The sequence below is a fragment of the Hypanus sabinus genome, assembly GCF_030144855.1.
Source record: "Hypanus sabinus isolate sHypSab1 chromosome X2 unlocalized genomic scaffold, sHypSab1.hap1 SUPER_X2_unloc_8, whole genome shotgun sequence".
NCBI lineage: Eukaryota > Metazoa > Chordata > Chondrichthyes > Myliobatiformes > Dasyatidae > Hypanus > Hypanus sabinus.
In genome coordinates this window covers 626,076-649,257 of record NW_026779008.1, presented here as the reverse complement: position 1 = coordinate 649,257, position 23,182 = coordinate 626,076, and positions in this window count along the sequence as shown.

The following is a 23,182-nucleotide window of genomic DNA, read 5'->3' as shown; positions in this document are numbered from 1 at the left end:
AAGTGGTGCCTCACCTGAAAGTACTGTCTAGGGCCTAGGATGGTGGTGAGGATAGAAGTGTGGGGCAGGTGCAGCACTGAAAAGGCAAACAAGCTGGCAGATAAACTATCACATCAATCTTTCGAGAAGATTCTCTCTCTCTCTCTCTCTCTCTCTCTCTCTCTCTCTCTCTCTCTCTCTCTCTCTCTCTCTCTCTCTCTCTCTCTCTCTCTCTCTCTCTCTCCCTCTCTCTCTCTCATTGCGCTGGACGCCTTCCTCTCTCTCGCTTCCTGGAAGCACAGATCGTAGGGTCAATTCTGGGCCCCGTTTCAAACTAGGTTTTCCTCCGGCAGTAGGAACAGCGCCCGAATTCTGCAACTGCTCAATCAGGATTATGCTGAGCAATAGTCGATGAACAACATCCTGACATGGGTGTTTGTGTTGCTAAAGTCATCAGCCCTGCTCTGTCTCCATCTTCCCTGCACGTTCCGCCGCATTCATCTCAACTTCCATGTCATGAGATACCCCTGTGTCCCCCAACACCCCCCCCCCACTCACGACTCATTGATGGGTCAGAGGTGTTCACGGTCGTCGCCGAGGGCGTGACCTCCAGTACCATGGGGACTGGGAGGGCTATGGACCTGAGTAGATGTGCTGGGTCCCCGCCCGTTGCATCCTGGAGGCCTGTCTCATCAGGGACTTCCATCGCCAGCACCCAGCTCTACATGTTGTGACCACAGTAGGCGTCCGTAGTGCATGGGTGGCGGGCGCGGGGGTACTGTCAGTTCCTCCAGTTGAACTCTGTCTTTTTGTTTGTTTCCTCCAGCTGTCAGTCTGTGGTTTTCATTACCATGTGTCCTGTCCCCGCTCCTGCTCTACTCCGGCCCCTGTGTTACTGAGTACTCCGTCTCTCATCTATTTCTCATTATTACCTGTATTGCTGCCACCTGAGTCTCATTGTGCTCCACCTATCTCCTGCCGCTCTGGTTGTTGCTCAGTGTATTTTAGTTCTTTACTATTACCGGTTTGTTGCCAAATTGTGCCAGTGAATCTTCCTGAGCGTTTCCAGCATTCGTATCTGTACCCTGTCCGTCTGAATATCGACTCTGCCTGTTTCACGAATCTGGTGTTTGGATTTCTCTGGATGTTTTGATCTCTACCTGAATTTTGACGCTGACTTTGTTTGTACCTCGGGATTTGTGACTCAGTATATATCACTGTGTGCACTTTACTGGGTCTGTGATTGGATCACTGCTCCAGAGCCTTGACGGAAATAGCAAACATGAATTGCTCTGCTCACTCACTTGGAACTCCAATGACCGCAATGAACACGTACAATATCTTCCCCACACTCAAGTACCTATCCAATATTGCAGACATTTTCTCCGTCCAGTAGTTTGTCCTCCTGTGCTACAGACGAGCTCTCGCAATGAGATATTCAGATAACACATGCCTGAGGTTTTTAATAAAAACACAAAATGCTGGAAGAACTCAGCAGGCCAGACAGTATCTATGGGAGGAGGTAGTGACGACGTTTCGGGCCGAAAACCTTCCTCAGGAGTGAAGTAACATGGGATGGTCGGGGTGGGGGGGTGGGAATAAAAACAGGGGTGAGAGATAAAGTAGAGAGCTGGGAAGTGATAGGCTGAAGGGAAATGGGCGAGGAGAAAGTGGAGAATTATGGGAAATAAGAGAGAAAGAAAGGTATGTCTGTGGGGAGATTATAGTGAGGGAGTAAAAGCGAGAGAAAGAGAATAAGACTATAATTATAGATTGGGATTGGGTAAGGGGGGAAGGGGTATCAACGGAGTTGAATGTTCATGCCGGTAGGTGGGAGGCTACCCGGGCGGGAGGTTAGGTATTGCTCCATCGACCTGAGTGTGGCCTCATCTTGACGGTAGAGGAGGCCACGGACAGACATGTCGGAGTGGGAGTGGTATGTGTAATTGAAGTGTGTGGCCACAGGGAGATCCCGCCACTGCTGGAGGACTGAGCGCCGGTCTTCGGCGAAACGGTCTCCCAGTCTGCGGCGGATCTGCCCAATGTATAAATGGCCATATCGGGAACACCGGATACAGTATATCTCCCCAGTTGACTCGCAGGTGAAGTGGTGCCTCACCTGAAAGTACTGTCTGGGGCCTAGGATGGTGGTGAGGATAGAAGTGTGGGACAGGTGCAGCACTGATTCCATTTGCAAGGAAAAGTGCCTGGATGGAGGTCGGTGGGGAGGGATGTGGCGGATGAATAGACGAGGGAGTCGCGTAGGGAGCGATCCCTGTGGAAAGTCTAGAATGAGGGGAGGGGAATATCTGGCTGGTGGTGGGATCCCGTAGGAGGTGGCGGAAGTTACGGAGGATTTTGTGTTGGTGCTGTAGGCTGGTAGGGTGATAGGTGAGGACCAGGGGGACTCTTATCCCTGGTGGGTTGGCGGGGGGATGGGGTGAGGGCAGAGGTGCGTGAAACACGGGAGATGTTATGGAGGACAGAGTTGATTGCGGACGAAGGAAAACCCCTTTATTTAAAAAAAGTAAGATATCTCTATTGCCCTAGAATGAAAGGCCTCATCCTGAGAGCATATGCGGCGGAGGTGGAGGAATTGAGAGAAAGGGATAGCATTTTTGCAGGAGACAGGGTGGGAGGAGAAATATTCTAGGTAGCTCTGAGAATCTGTAGGTTTGTAGTCGGCATCAGTGGATAGGCTGTCTCCGGAGATGGAAACAGAAAGATCTAGAAAAGGGAGGGAGGTGTCGGAAATAGACCAGGTGAATTTGCGGGCAGGGTGAAAGTTGGAGGCGAAGTTACTGAAATCGACGTGCTCAGCACATGTGTAGGAAGCAGCGCCGATGCTGTCGTCGATATAACGTAAGAGGAGGACAGATACCGGTGTAGGCTTGGAACATAGATTGCTACACATGGCCGTCAAAGAGGCAGGCGTAGTTAGGACCCATGCGGCTGTCCATGGCTACACATTTAGTATTGAGGAAGTCGGAGGGGCAAAAGGAGAAATTGTTAAGGGTGAGGAATAATTCCGCAAGGCGGAGAAAGTGGTGGTAAAGAATGAGGTTTTTAATATCACTTAGCGACTCCACAAAGACAGATTTCAACAGTTTTAAAAGTAAAGATGTTTGACTTACTTACACCAAATACGTTAAGCAGGTGCAATCCTCGCTGTGACCGATTCAGAATAAACTGAATAATTTATATTTACATCATTTGTGGGACCATTTTATTTGTCCCAACAATGGTGACTGAACCTTCCGAGATGTCTTATCAGCTAAAGGTGCTTCCACAGTTCATATGCACCATTTGCCAGACACAGAATATGGAAGTAAATTATGGCACAGTAGCTTGTGAAACTGTATTGAATCTCCGACTCTTGATGAAGGTTATGTTTCGACGACTCTACAGACGGGGTCTCCAAAATAATGTCTGTTTGCGGTGGTGAATAAACACTTTCCTATCTATGAAACGCTCCAACGACTCAGCGACTCGGTCATTCTCAGAACATTTGGGGGCTCGTCCAGGACCCGCCCCTAACCCTGACCTATCGGCGTCAAGCTGACCAGTCTGGTGTGGGGGAGCATGTTCTAATCATAGCACCCTGTATGGATCAAGAACACGGCTGTGAGCCAAAGAGGCGGTAAGAAAGTTAATGTGAGTCTGTGTGTGTGTGTGTGTGTGTGTGTGTGTGTGTGTGTGTGTGTGTGTGTGTGTGTGTGTGTGTGTGTGTGTGTGTGTGTGTGTCTGTGTGTGAGTTTGTGTGTGTGTGTGTGTGTCTGTGTGTGAGTTTGTGTGTGTGTGTGTGTGTGTGTCTGTGTGAGTTTGTGTGTGTGTGTGTGTTTGTGTGTGTGAGTTTGTGTCTGTCTATACGTCTTAAAGTATGTCAGTGTTTTTCTGAGCGTATTTCCCATTCCTCAATTCCACCCAAATAGCCTCCCTAGACGAACCCTTTCAAATCAGTTTGAAAGCTATCGAATATTGAATTCACATGGAACGAGGTAGAGTTGAGACGTGGGGAGTCAGGAATGATTTTTAATTGATAAGATACCTGGGACGGTTCAGTTACCTTTGTTGTGTGATCTAACTCCCATAAATGATCTAAATATTATCACTAATTAATCACAATAATCGCAGCAATTGCACCTGTCTGACGTAATTGGTTTGTAAATAATTTAAAATCCTTTCTTTTTAAATTTGTTGAAATCTCTCCCTGTGGAATTGCCAATGGCGTTTAAAATCCCAGACATGTGCTGCCTTAATATTTCATTCCGAGAGATCGCCTGTCGCACAAAGAGACAAATCACTGGACAGAGAAAATGTCTGCAATGATAGATAGGTATATCAATGCGGAGAAAATATTCTACTTGTTCATTGCCGTCATTGGAGTTCCTGGTGAGTGAGCAGAGCATTTCATGTTCGGTATTTCTGTGTGTTAACCTGTGTAAATCTTTTTATGATAATGCTACAAGCTTACAACCTGAACATCACTGCACAAATATCCATCAGAGATACCGATCCTGTCAATTTCACATCCTGATTTGTTATATTTAATAACACGTGGAAATAAGTCTATGTTTCTCATGTAACTCACGGGATCGAATTGAACGCTTTTCGTGCCTTGAGTGACACCTTGTCCAGAGATGTCCCAGTGCCGGGGACAGGGATCTCTCCGGGAAGTTGTGACTGGGAGATGTTTGCATTCTGAAGTACAATTTTCCTAAGTGATTCATCAGAGGGAAACCCTAGTCTTGTGTGTCACGTCTTCCTGTGGAGTCTGTCACTGTCGGATCCCATTGTCTGCTGGTCCGTTATTGGATCTGATCACAAGAACCAGTGTTCACGGATCTGCTGCCGTGTGTTATCGAATTAAACTGCGCTGCAGAATTATTCCATTAACGGAGCAACTCAGCCACAGGTCACTAAGTGGTTCCTTCTTTCCCTCTGAAACACGTCATAAATCGGGGCAGCGCGTCGTCCTGAAGGTGGGTCTCGACCCGAAACGACAGATTATTCAATTCCATGCATCCTGCCTGACCTGCTGAATTCCTCCAGTTTTGTGTGTGCTGCTCCTCTCTGTATCCCTTCTCGGCCTCATCAGATGCTGACTTTCCCGAGTCCTGGTCAGTCACAGTTAATTCAGTGAAACCGGCCCCATCAGCAACTGGAATGGGGATCAACACCGATCGTTGTTGTTCATGCAGATCGTTTTTATCTCCAACGATTCCCCACACATCGTCTTATCTCCACACTGCAGAAGACCGGTCAGAGACAGTGCGACCCGTTTCTGGTGTTAAATTACCAGCCGTTTACAGACTCTAGCACTCCCAAGTTTTAGCTAAAGCCCGAACCCGTGTTAATTCACGGACAATGTATTCAGTAATGCCCAGTGTCAGTTCTCTCTCTCCATTGAATGTAGTGGCGATTGTGATCCTGTCCCGGGGAAAGTGCGGCCTCTCCACCTGCACCACTCTCTATCTGGTGGCCATGGCGACGGCGGATCTACTGACCATTGTCACTGAGGTCATTTTGTTTCCAATCAGAATATATCACTTTCCGTGGAGTTTTCTGGACATCACCCCTGTTGACCATTGTCACCGGGGTCATTTTATATCGAATCAGAGTGTATTACTTCACGTTGAGTTTTCTGGACATCACCCCTGTGTGCAGTGTTATCGATGTACTGAGCTTCACAGACACAAACTGTTCTGTCTGGTTCACCGTCACTTTCACCTTTGACCAGTTTGTTGCCATTTGCTGTCCGAAGCTGAAAATAAAATATTGCATCGAAAAAACTGCGACTGTGGTTCTGACAACAACCGGCGTACTGTTCTGTCAGAGAAACGTTCCCCGATACTTCACATGGGAACCCAGAGTGATCATCAACAGTGCACCGTGGCTCTGTGACCCAGGGTGGGTCGGATATGACTGGCTGGATACGGTTTTAACTCCGTTCCTCCCTTTCGCTGGGATCCTGCTGCTCAACGCTCTGACAGTCAGACACATTTTAGTGGCCAGTCGGGTCCGTAAGGGACTGAAGGGTCAGAGCAAGGGGGAGAACCGCAGTGACCCGGAGATGGAGAGCAGGAGGAGGTCTGTGGTTTTACTCTTCACCCTCTCCGGCAGCTTCATCCTCCTGTGGATGACGGTGGTTGTAAATTTCATATATTATCAGGTCTCAGGAAAAGGTTTCGATTTCAAAGATTCTGAACGGATCTTTCACTGCGTCGGGTTTTTCCTGATGGATTTCAGCTGCTGCACGAAGGCATTTATTTACGCGGTGACTCAGTCGAAATTCAGGGAGCAGGCGATCAGCGCGGTGAAATATCCGGTCACTTCGATGCTTCCGTTGATCAATAGCACCGCATCCTCAGTTTTCGCCAGAGGCGGCGGCAGAGTCTCCAGTCCGGGCTCCAACTCCTCAGCTACACCGCCTGATCTCCCAGGTGTTATTCCCGGGCGGATTGTCCCATCGACCGGCAGTCCGGGATGTTAAGATAGTGTGTGTGGGGGGATAGGCAAAGCACCGTCCAAGAGAGTCAGAACCTCATTCTTCCCGCCAGATGCCAGACAAAGAACTACTCGGAAAGCCGCTCTCACATCCGTCTGCGGATATGTCCGTCTATTCGTATCCCGCTCACCAACTGCAGTCAGAGATTCCCACAAGACGGCGCGGGTCGAGTCAAATGCTTATTTACTCACCCAATGTGAATCACACCAGTCTCCGCTATCTCGTTAAATGATTGACAATATTAAGACACTCCAATTTGAAGGCGTATTCCCGTTATCAACTGGACTGGACTGTGGTGCAGATAATTGGGAAATAAAATCCTCACTGCTTCTGTCTTCTAATGAAAGCTAATTGAGCCCCAAAAAATCCTATCCATTATACGTAAGAAAAAAAAATACTGCGAATTATTTAGTCACACCAATGACTTAAGAAAGCGGTAAAATGAAATCAATCAAGCCAACCAAAATTACAATGAAGTCTGTTTGATTTCTTTCCTGATATGCTTCACCCTAAAATAACATCTGTCCAACCGTTTCATAATGAAAAAATCTACACGATCCGGAAGCTTGTTTTGAAACAGGACAAAATGAATAATTAAGCATAGTAAGTCTCTTCTTGTTTTCCCCATAAACCCAGCACTATCATGTTCCCAGTCTCGTTCATGTCAATATAATTCCGTCCGTTCTTGTTTTATCCCTTTCTCCCCATACACCCAACACGTTTATGTATTCTGTAAAGGTGTACTCATTTTCCCATCGGTCTTTCCATAAGCTCCTAATTCTCAACATGCATAACTCTGAACTTCTGATTTGTTAAGTGAAGGGTCTTTATCCACAGTTGAACTTTTGTAACTCACAGTCAACCCACTCATTCCCCTCAATACCTCTGTGTTCAGGGACCTATAAGAAGAAAATATATAAACAAGTACTTTAATATGATTTAATGGCTGCTGAGTTTCCAACAGTAAATTTGACCGACTGCAAGAATAACGTGTTGAAGAGTTATCAAAACATAAAAGTAATCTGAACAACTATAACGTTATGTGGGAAGACATTTCTCCGCCACCCTTCAGCCTAAACCGATGGCGAACAGTTCTGCGCTATATACTGATAAATGGTTGCAAAGTAATTTCTTTATCATTGTCTATACTTCAGGCACAGTAGTGGAATTCTCCAACATTCCCAGTTCAAGTATCTTTCGTTTCTTCTGGAAAAATGTTGAAAACTTGACTTGATTAGTGTAACGCTGAGGGCTATCGGCTTGTTTTTGTCCAGGGGAAAATCCGTCCTCCCGCCAAACCGTGTCTCCCGTTTGCGTGGTTGCTGTGTAATGCCCACTGGCTCGTACATACAATATCAGACAGCACACAGTGTACGTTTTACAGATTACTCTTTACAAATACTGCTGGAACTAGGTAATTAATAGCGATACAATATCAAAAGAAAGAAAAGGGCGCCAAAAATTATTCGAGTTCAATTGGTTCACAGAGTACACTTTATAAATTTTACTGGAACTAGGTTGTTAATAGCGATACAATATAAAAAGAAAGAAAAGGGCGCGGAAACGTTTTTAGAGTTCAATCAGTTCGTCCACAACCGTTGGAGCTCAGTTATCGAAGCCTTCTGTCCACCATTGGATTTTCTCCGACCTCCTCGAGCCGCCGGCTGGGACCAACCTGGGACCAAAGGGTCCAGCGCGTCCTTCCGCTTCGGTTCTCCTCCCGAAAAACCCGCGCACTGACTCCAGGCTCCCACACATACAGAGAGAACAACATCGCTTCCAGTGGTTAGTTCCTCCGTTATCAATAATTATAACCCAAACATTTCAACTAAACAGAGCATTACCAAATCAGTTACCCACAAAGAAGCCTTTTCATTATAACGCTACAGAGAAGCCATTTTATATATGTAGTTAACATTGCAGTTAATAATCTGAGAACCGCGCAATCTCCTCCCACCGATCTCCCGGCAATAGTTGGGAGAACTTCACCTTTTTGTCAAACCTCCTCGTATTTCCCCGACTCTGCTCGGCACCCGACTCCCTAGCCAGCTCATAAAGTCTTTGTAATTCTTTCTTCACATCAGACACATACTTCAAGTTGGGCTTAGGCGATACTTTACCTGCATACGTCGCAAAACAGAGATCAATGGGCAACCTTGCCTCGCAACCAAACATCAAATAATAGGGCGAGTATCCGGTAGCTTCATTTCGGGTACAGTTCTAACAGTGAAACAGATGCCCAATATGTTGACTCCATCGGCTCTTTTTGCTGATCAGAGTCCCCAGCATGTCTAGCAGCGTCCGATTAAACTTCTCAGGCTGGGGATTGCCCTGCGAATGACAGGGTGTGGGCCTCGATTTCCCGGCCCCCAACATACCCAATATCTCGTAGATGAGCTTACTGTCAAAGTCTCGTCCCTGGTCGCTATGTGTCCTCCATAATGCACAAAATACTTCTTGGATACCACTTTCGCCATCGTCGTCGTCCTTTGCTCCTTGGTAGGGAACCTCTCCCTGAATGGGGTGTCCTCAGTCACTCGGATGTTATGGCGAATGCCCTTGGAACAACCGACATCAAGCTCGCCAAGAGAAATAAACATCTTCCAGCTTCAACATTTTCTCCACCAGCCTGCGTTTCCATTCCGGTGGCACAGGAGAATCCGCAAAGTTAAAGGCCTCAGCGGTCAGCTTTCCTCTGTTTTCCAATCCTTCCCCACGCGTGGGCCTTACAGGGGCGCGAGACATTACCGTCACCGGGAACAAATGCTCCAGCGGCATGCCTCTTAATCTTGAAGGTGAATTCCCTCTTCGTAGTGGTCCTGACACTCAGAGCTATCTGCCTCGCCTGTATCACCGAGGCCCTCTGCACTTCGGGCCTCACCAGCACCCCAGCCGGAAATCGTGTCTCCCCCTCGGGTTCTTCCGGGGCGTCCATAAAAGGGCTTCGCCATCAGGCCCTCCGGGAAATCCGGAGAAGATTTCCCATCACTCTTGCTACTTCCCCGGGCCTTATTATCACAATTTTCAACTGGGTGCACCACACAGTTCCTCGTTTAAATTCAGTCTCCGGCCCAGATCCCCGAACAGTTCTCAGTCGACCTCTCCTGGCAGGCCCCCATGAGCCTCCGCACCACAGGGGAGTTTGTACCCACCAGGATTGAAGCAACCTGGTCCGGACAAACCAGTGCTAACGTCTCCAAAACTTCAGACACTCCCACATCGGCTTCTGAAAATTCCAGTTTCACTAATGAACAACCAGCACTGACGCCGCAGATCTTCAGTGCACGGAATGGAGTCAATGGCAAATGCTTTAAGTATTCATTGTCCAACGAACGGTATAGTAGTGTGACCTGCGACCCGGTGTCAGTATGACTTTAGCATGGATTCCCTGTATCCATAGTGACACACTGCAGCGGAGTCCCACTAATCCTTCCAGAATCGGGTCTTCTACTTTCAGGGGTTCCTTGGCACATTGCTGGGAACGTGTTCCCCTAGAGACACCAGGTCGTTCCCGCACTGGGTCCCCTCTAAGTTTCCCGACATCTCTCCCTTCCAGGGACTCGCCCTCCTAGAGGATTCCGGCCGCACACATCCCCGCGAGAAGTGGCTCTCCTCCCCGCAGTTATAGCACACCCCCTGTCTCTCACAGTCTCTCCGGAAGTTTCCCTCTTTCACACTGTTATAACACACCCCCTGCCTCTGACAGTCTCTCCGGAAGTTTCCCTCTCTCCCAGAGTTATAGAACACGCTATTACTCGCCCCTCTTCTCGCTGACCTCCCGCCACTTGCAACATGCTGCGCTGTCCGTCTTCCGGGGGGGCAAAGCCCGCCCTACCGACCCCTTCGCCCTCAGCTCTCAGCTCGGTCACCGGCTCCTTTGTCAGTTGCCGGGTGGAGTCCGATCCTCTTCCGTCCGCACCAGGGGCTACAACTGAGGATCTGACCCTGCTGACAGAGTCCTCCCGCGGCCTCAACGCGCGCTCACCCCCCTCCCTAACCCTAACCCCCTCCACCCCCTCTCATCTCTGATCAGTTGAACAACCGTCGGAGGAGGGCGCGTTTTATAAGACTGCCGGAGACTCCAAGCAATCTTCTCCTCGGTCTGGGCACCCCGAAATACCGGATCCATCCTAAACTGATCCACCTGTTCAGCCCGAATGACCCCCCGGTGCCGGAATCCATTAAGCTGTCTCTCTAGCCGAAAAATGTCCGCAGAGTGCTTCTCACCCTCCTCCTGATAAATGATTTGAAACTCACCGAGGAGCTCCCAGTCAACCCAAAAGCTCTTTCTAAAACCTCTATATAGTTCTTCAGAGTGGCCAAAGGCTGGTTAAACTTCACACCTCGCACCGTCCCAGCCGCCTCTCCCTGCAAACTTTCATCTAATCTCTGTCGCTTTTCATCATCCGAGCACTGATACAACCTCAACAACTGTGACGTTTGCGCAACCCCTGTCTCATAATCCTCCTCGCCCTCGGGAGTGGGCGTTATCTCCGAGAAAACTCTTATCTTCTGGCGGGGCCCCTCTGCCCTTCCCGCTAAGGAGGTAAGTGCAGAGGCCAACTCAGAGCGCTCGCCTTTCACGGTGGAACGGGAACTGACCAACTTTTCCAAATCTGACCGAAGTACGAAATCAAAGTTCCGCGAATCCTCGAAGTAACGCTTCATCCGGTACGCTAGTCTCCACACCACCTCAACACGCACGCATTGCTCTCTGCCCCCTTCGCAGCCGCACACCATCGCCGAAAAGCAGCTGCCGCCACCCCGACTGTATTTTATTTAAGCAGAGGGGTCACACAGCATCCACGGAATTCTGTCCCGGGACGAGCACCCCACAGATGTAACGGCCAGCGCTATCGGCTTCTATTTGTCTCGGGGAAAATCCGTCCACCCGCCAAACCGTGTCTCCCGTTTGCGCGGATGCTGCGTAATGCACAGTGATACAAACTCACACGTTCAATATCAGACCGCACACAATGCTCGTTTACAGAGTACACTTTATAAATCTTGCTGGAACTAGGTAATTAATAGCGATACAATATAAAAAGAAAGAAAAGAGAGCCAAAACTTATTAGAGTTCAATCAGTTCGTGCACAACCGTTCGAGCTCAGCTACCGATGCCTTCTGTTCACCATTGGATCTTCTCCGACCTCCTCGACCCGCCGCCTGGGACCAGCCTCGGTGATCGACCAGAGCGCATCCCGCACGTCCTTCCCCTCCGGTTCTCCTCCCGAAAAATAAAGACCAGCGCACTCACTCCAGATTCCCACACATACAGAGAGAACAACATTGCTACCATTGGTTAGTTCCTCCGTTGTCAATAATTATAACCCAAACATTCCAACCAAACAGAGCCTTACCTTATCAGTTACCCACAAAGAAGCCATTTCATTATAACTCTACGGAGAAGCCATGTTATATATGCAATCAGCAGTTAACTGATTTGAGGAACGGGGAAGTATGAGTGTGAGGGCAGCTTGTAGTTCTCGGTGTCGGATATGGGAGGTCCTGGAGTCTCCGAGCCTCCCGGAAGTCCACATCTGCGCCAGGAGCACCGAACTGCAGCTCCTACGGGACCGTGTTAGGGAACTGGAGCTGCAGCTCGATGACCTTCGTCTGGTCAGTGAGAGTGAGGAGTTGATAGAGAGGAGTTACAGGCAGGTGGTCACACGGGGACCACGGGAGGCAGGTGGGTCACGGTTAGGAAGGGGAGGGGGAATAGTAAGGTACTAGAGAGTACCCCAGTGGCTGTATCCCTTGACAATAACTACTCCTGTTTGGATACTGTTGGGGGACGGGGGACAGCCTACCTGGGGGAATAAACAGCGGCCATGCCTCCATCACAGAGTCCGGTCCCGCAGCTCAGAAGGGTAGGGAAAGGAAGAGGAAGGCAGTAGTAATAGGGTACTCGATAGTTAGGGGGTCAGATAGGCGATTCTGTGGACGCGATCAGGAGACCCGGATGGTAGTTTGCCTCCCTGGTGCCAGAGTTCGAGTTGTTATTGATCGCGTCCAAGATTTCCTGAAGTGGGAGGGTGAGGAGCCAGAGGTCGTGGTGCACATTACTGCCGGTGCCACGCGACAGTGAGAGTAGGAATAGAATGATGTGGAGGATAAATGCGTGGCTGAGGGTTTGGAGCAGGGGGCATGGATTCAAGTTTCTGGATCACTGGGACCTCTTTTGGGGCAGGTCTGACCTGTCCAAAAAGGACGGGTTACACTTGAATCCTAGAGGGACCAATATCCTGGCTGGGAGATTTGCTCATGCTACTGGGGAGACTTTAAACTGGAATGGTTAGGGGTGGGAATCAATTTGAAGAGACTAGGGGAGAGGGGGTTAGTTCACAAATGGAGAAAGCTAGTTGACAGTGTGTGCCGGAGGATAGGCAGGTGATAGAGAAGGGGAGCGCTCAGACTGAAGATGTGAGGGAGAAGGAAGAAAGGGATAATTGATCGCATTGTTAGGGATAAACAGAGGAAGAGGTGGAGAGATTCTTGAATGCATCTAATGCTTGGAGCATTGTAAGAAAGCTGGATGAGCTTAGAGTGCGGACTGAAACATGGTCGCAGGAGGGGTATGATTGGCAACTAAATATTCCTGGATTTCGTTGCTTCAGGTGTGATAGAATCGGAGGGACAACGGGGGGGGGTGTTGCGTTGCTTCTCACAGAAAATATTACAACGGTGCTTTGGCAGGATAGATGAGTCTAGGGATACTGTTTGTGTGGAATTGAGTAACGGGAAAGCTGTAGTAACACTTATAGGGGTGTATTGTAGACCACGTAATAAGGAGCCAGAATTGGAGGAGCAAATTTGTCAGGAGATAGCAGATATTTGTAGTAAGCACAGGGTTGTGATTGTGGGAGATTTTAATTTCCCACACGTAGACCGGGAAGCCCATTCTGCAAAAGGCCTGGATGGTTTGGAGTTTGTAAAATGTGTGCAGGATAGTTTTTTGCAGCAATACATAGAGGTACCAACTAGAGAAGGGGCAGTGTTGGATATCCTGTTAGGGAATGAGGTAGGTCAGGTGACAGACGTACGTGTTGGGGAGCACTTCGGGTCCACTGATCACCACACCATTAGTTTCAATATAATTATGGAGAAGGATAGGACTGGACCCAGGGTTGAGATTTTTGATTGGAGAAAGACTAACTTTGAGGAGATGCGAAAGGACTTAGAAAGAGTGGATTAGGACAATTTGTGTTATGGGAAGGTTGTAACAGAGAAATGGAGCTCATTTAAAGGTGAAATTTTGAGGGTACAGAATCTTTACGTTCCTGTTAGGTTGAAAGGAAAGGTCGAAAGTTTGAGAGCGCCATGGTAGTAACTAATTGCTTTCTGGCTAAATGATTCTTGCCTCTCAAATTCAAACCCTACGACAAGACATCCTTTCATAGATATGGGGTCAAAACTGTTGGCATCTGTCTTCACTGCGGAAGAATCTATCATTGTGCCAGGGGTCTGTGAGTATCAGTGAAACAGGAGAGGGTGTCATTGCTCTTACAAAGAAATAAGTACCAGGCAAACTCAAAGGTCGTATGGTGGATAAGTCACCTGGGCTAAATGGACTAAATCCCAGCATCCTGCGAGAGGTTGTTTAACAGATAACGGATGCATTGGTTAAGATCCTTCAAGAATCAATTGGTTCTGGGATGATGCCGCACGGCTGGATGTTTGCATATGTCACTCTTCTGCTTGAGAAGGAAGGAAACGAAAGGAAATTATACGCCAGTTATCCAAACCTCGGGGGTTAGGATCATGTTGGATAGTTAGAGGAGGAAGTCTCCAGATACTTGAGACTAATGATGAGATATATCAAAGTCAGCATGGTTTCTGCGAAGGGAAAACTTGTCCGATAGTCCTGTTAGAGTTCTTCGAAGACGTGACAATCAAGATGGACAAAGGAGAGGCAGTGAATCTCATATACTGGGATTTTCAGAAAACGTTTGATAAGGTGCCTCACATGAGGCTGCGTAGCAAGATAAAGCCCAGGGGCGATACAGTAAAGATACTGGCATTGACAGAGGAATGGCTGACAGGCTGGAGTGGGAAGAAGGGGGCATTTCTGCTTGGCTGTCCGTGACTCGTGATGTTCCTCAGCGGTCAGAATTGGGACCGCTGCAGGTCATATTGCTCGTCAATGATTTAGATAAGGGAATTGATGACTTAGTGGAATTCTTTACGGATGATACGGAAATAAGTGGAGATGTCGGTAGTGCTGAGGAAGCAATGCAATTGTAGAAGGACAAATTGGAAGAATGAGAAAAGATGGTCGATGCAGTACAGTGTTGGGGATGTATGATAATGCATTTTGGTGAAAGGAGCAGTAGTGCGGACTATTATGTAAGTGGGGAGAAGGCTCAACCATCAGAGGTACAAAGGGACTTAACAGTCCTCGTGCAAGACTCCGAGAAGGTGAATTTGCTGGTCGAGTCTGTGAAAATGCAGGCAAATGCAATGTTGGCATTTATTTCAAGGACATTATAATATGAAAGCAAGGAGATAATGCTGAGTCCTCAGGGGACAGTAGTCAGGCTGCACTTGGAGTATTGACAACAGTGTTTTGAGCGTAGATCTAAGAAGGGATGTCTTGTCGTAGGTTTTGAATTTGAGAGCCAAGAAACATTTGGACAGAAAGCAAACACGAGTCATCATCTGTCGAGATCTGATGGAAATATGTGTTTTTCTAAAGGGAACTAGAACATTCACCAAAACAGCTGTCATGTTGTTGTTTCAGATCGCGAGTTTTTGTCAAGATTCAGTCCCCGTCAAAGAACATCCTTATTTCACTAGACATCAAGGACGGACCGTACAATGTCTCACAAAGGGTATGAAGGTGTTGTCTTCCTAAATAGAAGCAGCTGGAGCAGTTTGTGTTTGGAATGACTCGGGTCGCCAGTGATCTATCGGGCCCTTTTTACACACCTGTCTTTGTAAATGTCCCGAATCGTGGGAAGTTGCGCTGGGCTGTCCGCACCTTTCTCTGCCAAGTCCTGCGTTTGAGGGAAATAGGCAGGCAGGGATACCAGGCAGTGAGGAAGCTCTCAATTGTGTCCCTGTAGAAAATTACTATGATTTCGGGACTCTTGCTGATCTGGGGTGAAAGAGGCGCTGCTGTGCTTTCCTTTAACCACACAGCCGGGATATACAGACCATCCGAAGTCCTCGGTGATGTGCACACTTCCAGCTGTTCACCCTCTCTACCCTAGAATGGGGGCGATGGTGCCTGTTATAAAAATTATTCAGACATTGAATGGTTTCATTTGATACGTGCCAACTCTCCGAGAACACACTGTTCCTGCAGCTCCTGGCAGGAAAACATTAATTAGCGGTGTCATCAGAAATGGACATTGAAAGCATGAACAGTACTTGTTTTCCATTTTGCACCACGTCTTTAACTTAATTTGCTTCTTATTGTGATTAATAGTTTTATTATTATTCGTTGTAAGTATTCCCGTTGTTAATAATATACACAAGTGACCTTAAAACTGATTCAGATCTTGATACCAAATCTGAGCTACTAAGCTTTGGCGACCAGGCTGCTAGAATATGTGACGTATTTACAAACGGTGATTTATATAGAAATTAATTTGATCTGCTAGGAAAAGTTACAGTTGAATTTGTGTTTTATCCACAGAGCCGACAACATAATGTCACCAGACGTTGGGCCCAGTTCCTCATCTCCACCGCGTCATGGTGTGGAATGTACGAGGACATCAAGTGTTCACAACAGGAAGTGCAACTGAGGCACGAATGCTCCGTCAAGATGCAATTTGACTGCTTCTTGACGCTGACATTTTGTTACGATCTCTATATAATTCAGCAACCGTGCCGGGTGAAGCATTCGGCATGTCCTGCTCCAGGATAATCGCAATTTGCGATATTTTAAATCCATAACATTAGCAGACACAACATATTAGATTCAAAGCTTCTGCAGAGTGGGCATTTTAATTTCGGGGAAAAGTAACATTGAAATAAAATCCACAGCTGCATCCTAATACCGTCCTCTATCAGTAAGACTGCTACACATCTCCATTTATGAGTCAGATTGGGGCATCGTGCATGTTTTAACTTCCCGCTTTGGAAGGGACCGCTCGCTTTCTGAATGAAAAGGCAGTTGTCACATATTTTGCACTTTACAATGGAAATTGAAGGTATTCTCTCTGACTTTAACTGACTCCGGTTTTCCATGTTTCAGGCACATTTCTCAGCAATCCCTGGAATGATCCATAGTCCAGTAAATTAGAATAAAATTCTACCAATATAAGAAAATCATATTTGCTTCACAACACTCGTATGTCGCAATTCTGTCGTTAATACAAAAATTTGAATACAAATCTCTGCTGGTGTAGCGGTCGCATCAGTGTCTTTCGCTGTTTCTTCCGCCTCACAATTGAATTAATTTTGCTGACCTCACTGTAAGCCGCAAACTACTAACATTCGCTCAGCCGGCTGAAGGAACATAGGCACATTTACCAGATATAAGTAATATAGAAATAGGCTTGAACTGCCGTCAGAGTTTTCAATTGGACTTGCGTTTTACTTACAGAACCGACCATTTAATGTAACCAAATATTTAACTCCATGGATCAACTCCGCCCTGAATTTCCTCTGTGACAGAGTGTAGATGCACGTGTTGGTGCAGGTGGAGAGAAACTGCAACATGAACCCAAACTGTTGCAGGATATATGTCGGGGTGTTCAAATATTTGTCTGTGTAAGAGTAATTCTCAACCTGCCAGTTCATAGTATATACAATAAAGGGGATCCACAACAGTATGAAATTGGCTGACAGAGCGAACAACAAAATTATTGACTTTCTCCGGTTCTCCACCTCTGGATCATTCTTTTTCTCTGTGCTGTTCCTGAGCCCACGGCGAACTCTGTTTGCCGCGATAATATGACTGACTGTTAAAGCGTTAAACAGAAGAATCAAACCGATCGGTAGTAAAGGTGTATTGATAGTGTTAAACAACTGGAATGCTTTCCACGCTGGTAAAGTTAGGTAATCCATTGTCAAAATGCATCGCCAGTGTATGTTGTCAATGATACGGTAAGGTTCTACCACAAAGTAGAATGGAACACTTTTCGCACAACATCCTGAACACACAATTACTATCACAATTGTCGCTATCCTCTCGGTGCAGTATCGTTCCCGCAGCTTTTGACTGCAGATTGCAATACAGCGATCGAACGTGAAAGCCACCGTGAGCCAAACAGAGCAGCCCACCGTTGCGAGCCTCAGGACCAGCGTCACGGCGCAAACTGGTGTAATGTGCAAAGGAAGGGCATAAACATAAATATTATTGATCTGATCGATTACAACAGAAATGATAACACCCAGTAAGTCAGCTGCTGCCATTCCCACCAGGTAACGGGAGATGCATTTAGAGAGTCCGCAGTTTCCCAGAGACAGGATCACAATCGCCACTAAATTAACTGCAAGGAAGCAAAGAAAAGGTTAGGCTTATCGATCAACTCATCTAGACAGACCCATCATTTTAGCGGAGAATGCTGAGGATTTTATATATTGCAGGAATAAAATGGACTCAGAGAGACCGCTTCTTCGGCGATAACATTTTGGAGTGGAGGATCGGCAGAGCTAAATGAATGTATCGATATACAGGTGGCGAATAAACTTGAATCTTGTACATTGCGACGGAAACGCAACATAAAGGCTTTTACCCTCTCATGTCGTGAGATGGATGTAAGAGTTAAAATAAATCTCACCTTATCTGATCTTATCTCAATTAAAACGGTCCAGAGAAGAAGAACACACTAAAACCGAAAGGTTCCGCGCGGTACTGTGGCAAATTCAAAGACATTTCGACAAATAAGTACAGAAAAAAGTCTCTTTAGTTGCATGGAGACGGAGCGGAAAGAACAGCGTGTTGCCGATAAACCGGGGAGATCGCAGAAAGAGCAGCAGCGACACTAAAGATTTTGTTTTCATTTTAGTAAACATTTGAGTTCCACAGTGATGCAGAATCAGATTTGGAACAATGTGTGATGGAAGGCCGAGTAAGGTAAAATGCCAGAACAGTATCAATCTTAACACTTAATCAATTGATTATATTGACAAAATTGGTTGGACATGAGAGCGGATTAACAATTCCAGAGGAAAATGGAAGAATAAATTAAACTATATACTTAAACCTGAACAATCTTGAAACACACATCAAATGAAGCACCGTCTGTAACAAACGCTACAAGAACAGAACACACACATACAGTAGTAGCCAATATCAGTTATTTACCAGTGATACCAATCGCTGCCAGTACTGGATAGTAAATACTCGCAATGTAGAAAATTGCTGGATATCCCATTTTCTGTGTGATCTCCTCTTCTGCTCTTTCGCTTTGTCGGAGTTCAGCGATACTGCTGTCGTTGGTCGTCAGCCGCGGCATCTACAGGGACGGGCGTGGCTCTCCGTCCACAACTCCGAGTGTCTGTCCCGACGATGTTTGCCAGACCTCCCTCAGCCTCCGTCGATTCAGAGAAAATTGCGCCACCAGCTGGCAGGAGGCACTCTGGGAGTTATGAACTACGATCCTCCACACTCCTGGTGAATCTCCTCTGGAGACCTCCTGCAAAAAAATATACTTTGTATAGAATGCAACAGTTTAAGAAACATACCAGGTCAGGCACAATCTCCTGAGAGGAATACTGTCGAAGTTTCGGATGAAACCCTCCAGTTTCAGCATTGAGAGTGGCCCTTCCAGGCTGCACTGGTGCCCACCAAAATGGTCCCATCTGCCTGTGTGTGCACCATTTCCTCTGGGCCTGAGTTAGCTTGAATTAAATGGGCAGATGGGCACAGGTGCTGAAAGGTTATTTTCCCTGCGGCAGGAGTCTTTAACTAAACCTTTCCTATCCTATACTTAATCACAATGCCTTTTAAATTTGTATCAGTACAGGACCACAAAGAAGGTATTCTCTTATTCTCTTATCGGGCAGTCAGGTGGATTATTTACTCAGAGCCTGGTAGGATATACTGCAGATTATGGAGAGAGGCAGGAAACCACATCACTAGTGACTTGACCAATATATTTGTGTTCTCTGTAGCCACGAGTAAGATCTCAGAAAAGCGCTGATCGAATTTATTCTGTTATTTAAGAAGGGGGTGTATAATCCTGGAAAATATAGACTCACGTTAGGGGTAGACACGTTTCTGGAGAAGATTCTTAGGGATTGAATGTAGAGTTATCAAACTCCTCACACATCAACATACCCATCGTCCCCTCCAGAGTGTGATAGTCTGTTTCCCGACGGCCCCTTCTGCCGGCACTAGGACCAGTCTTCCCGTCCATGTACCTGTCCAAGTGTCTCAATGGAACATCATTTCCACTGGCGTCTCATTCCACACTCACACTGTCCTCTCAGTAAAGAAGTTCCTTCACATTTTACCCTTAAACCCTTTTCCTTTTACCCCGTACTTATGACCTCTTATTCAGGCCTCACCCAACCTGAGGGGGAAAAGCCTCAGCTTCGGTGCGACAAAACCTTTGAATCTTTCTCTCCAAATCGGGCACTCACCTCCTGGAAACATCATTATAAATGTCCGTCGAATCGTTCAAGGTTCTTGATGTTTTTTCGTGTAGATGGGTGACCCTGCATAGATACTCGGAGCTTAGAAATATAGAGGACTATGAGTAAGCCTAGCAGTTCCATTGTAAGGGCAGGTTCAGCACAGCTATGTGGGCCGAAGGACCTGCGTTGTACTGTAGGTTTTCTAATATCCAAACTACACACAATACTCCAGGATTGTCCTCAGTAACGTCCTTTACAACTTCAACATAACATTACAATTCGTGAACTCAGTACTTTGATTGTACTGAGTGTATCAAAGGCTGAATGTACCAAAGGCTCTCTTCATGACCCTGCACTGAACTGTGGAACTGTATTCCCGGATCCCTCTGCTCCCCGCAGACCACAATCCCCGACCAGTCACTGTCTGAGTCCGACCCTGTTGTTCCCGGCAAAGCGTAACACCTCACATCGGTCCTCATTACATTCCAGCTGCAAAACCGTCAGCCCATTTATCCAGCTGCTAAACTCTTCTCCAAGTTTTGATAGTCTATCTCACTGCCACTCATGCTCTGTATCCAGATGTAAGCTGCAAATCTAGTTTACCATATTCCCATTGAAATCCACAGTTACGTGGAGCTGAGGAGGACGATGGCGCCTAACGGCGACTCCTTGTTTGCGACTTCGGAAAGAGCCCTGGTTCTATTTTAATATCTCTATTTTTCCCTCTCATATTGCTTTTGAAGACCCCGACCTGGAATTACAAACTGACGTTGGTTCTTTGCGGGAATGGGACCCGTTCTCGGAGTCTGACGACTGGCGTTATTCGATATAACAAGGACGAGGGCGAAAACACCAGCGCGCCTTCAGTATTCCGGGATTTCGTGGCTCTGGCGGCGGGTGGAGTCGAGGTCGGTGCCGTTGCAGGAAATCGGTGCGTCGTGGGAGGCGGAAGATCGAAAGCGGCGAGCTGGCTGCTGGCCGTGTGATCGGAGACCCGAGTTCATCGGGCACAGAGCTCGGAACAAGCAACACAACAGACATTTAACATCTTAAATCAGCGAGCTGTTTGTTATGTCCCCACTGTCCCGGTGAAACGGGGACACCCATTGTTTCCCCTATTAGAGAGGGAAAGAGAGAAAGAGAGAGAGAGAGAGAGAGAGAGAGAGAGAGAGAGAGAGAGAGAGAGAGAGAGAGAGAGAGAGAGAGAGAGAGAGAGAGAGAGAGAGAGAGAGAGAGAGGGTGGAATGGCTGTGGTTTGTTGAATTACCGGGTGAACGTGTAGTCTTTGGGGTTCTGCAAGTCTGTGTCCCTATTGACGCTTTGCTGCACGTTTCAGTGTTCGTTGGAGGGCACCGATGCTTTCTTTAACTGGTGGGTCGGGGGGGGGGGAGATGGTTGTTTTGCTACTGCTTATGCGTGGGTGGGGTGAACTGGGGGGAATTTGGGGAGCTAGCATTTAACTGTCATTCATTCTATGGGGCTCTCCTCTGATTTCGTGGATGGTTGCGAAGAGTAGAATTTCAGGATGTATATTGCATACATTTCTCTTACATTAACTACACATTTGAAACATTTGATACCTGTGAAACTCTTCTATATCCTGTCCCTTAGACTGTCTGACAATAAGTTAACCGCTGGCGTCAGGCTCATCCGCCTCTACTTTCCCGGCTCATCGTCAGAGACTTTCACCATTTGATAGGTTTCAATCGGGTCATCCCTCATTCTTCTGAATCCCAGTGAATGCAGACCGAAAGCCATCGAACCTGGAATCATGTTCGTGAACCTCGTTGAACCCTCTCCAGTTTCAGCACATTCTTCTGAAGATAAGCGGTCTAAATCTGTTCACAATACTCCGTTTGAAGCCACTCCAGCACTTTATAAAGCCGATTCAGATCCTCGACTGCTCAGAGCATGAATGGATATGGAGAGCGAGGGCAGTGGCAAAAGTTTGTGTAGAGAAGTCTTTGCATCTAGTGACCTCAAGGTCATTTGTTTCACGGTAAATACGCAGTAAGTTAGGTCTGGTGTGCGGGGCGAGATTCTAACTTGGAAAAAGGTCAATGTTAATGGAATCAGAAGTAATCTGTCAAGTGTGGATGAGGACAGGCTGTTTCTGGCAAATGTGAACTTGGGAAGTGGGAAGCTTCAAAAAGTGTAACTTTGGGAGTAAAATTCTTATATATGTCTGACTGAATAAAAGGTAAATTTGAAAGATGTAGGCATCTTAGGTCCTTTTAGATGTTGAGGCCCTGCTGAAGATATAAAAGGAGGTTCACTGCAGGCATAAGCAGGCCGGAACAAATGGGGTGCGTATGGTGTATAAAAATGGAAGAGAACATAAGGAAGTGATCTAGAGGGTAAAGGAAGTTATGAGGTTGGTCTAACAGAGAGGGTAAGAGAGAATCCTAAGGATTGCAAAGGACAAAATTGGTTCACTGGAAGACCAGAATGGTAAACTCTGCGTGGAACGAAAGAGACAGGGGAGATCTTAGATTATTATTATTTATATTTTGCATTTGTATTTACTCGGGAACAGACAGCAAGACTTAGATCTGAATCAAAGCCACATCAACTCTCTGAACCCCACAAAGGGACAAAGGGTTTTTTCTCTCCCCTGTGGTAATTTGTGCCGTAGACTTTCGCTGTACCAACGTTGGGTCAATTGAAACACCGGCCCACATAGACATAAAAGACGGGATATCGGTCAGGACGACAGCCCATTTCGCTCATTTCCACACGAGTGATCGCCATGGCGTTGACTATATAAGACTGCCGGTGCTGCTGTGCTCCATGCCCGCTGCGTGACGAACGAATAAGTGAGGCTTTGGGTCTACTCCTGGCTGCTCCGGGCTTCGAATCGGATTTGGTTCTGTTTTGGTTCAATTCTGGTTCAGAATGCTGTTGTTTGCTTCATTTTTTCACATGATTCATGTTTATTCTCTCTTAATGGTCTTAAAAAAAACCATTATTTTCTTTTGATTGAAATCATTTGCGTTACTTCCATTGTGGCAACCTGCGAACAAGGACATCTCTAATTTGTAAAATCTATGTATTCTTTGATGATACATGCATCCTGATCTTGAAAAATACACGAAGACTTGGCCTCGTCAGTCTTTTGTAAAAAGGCGGAACAATAATTGTTATCCTCTGATCCTCTGATAC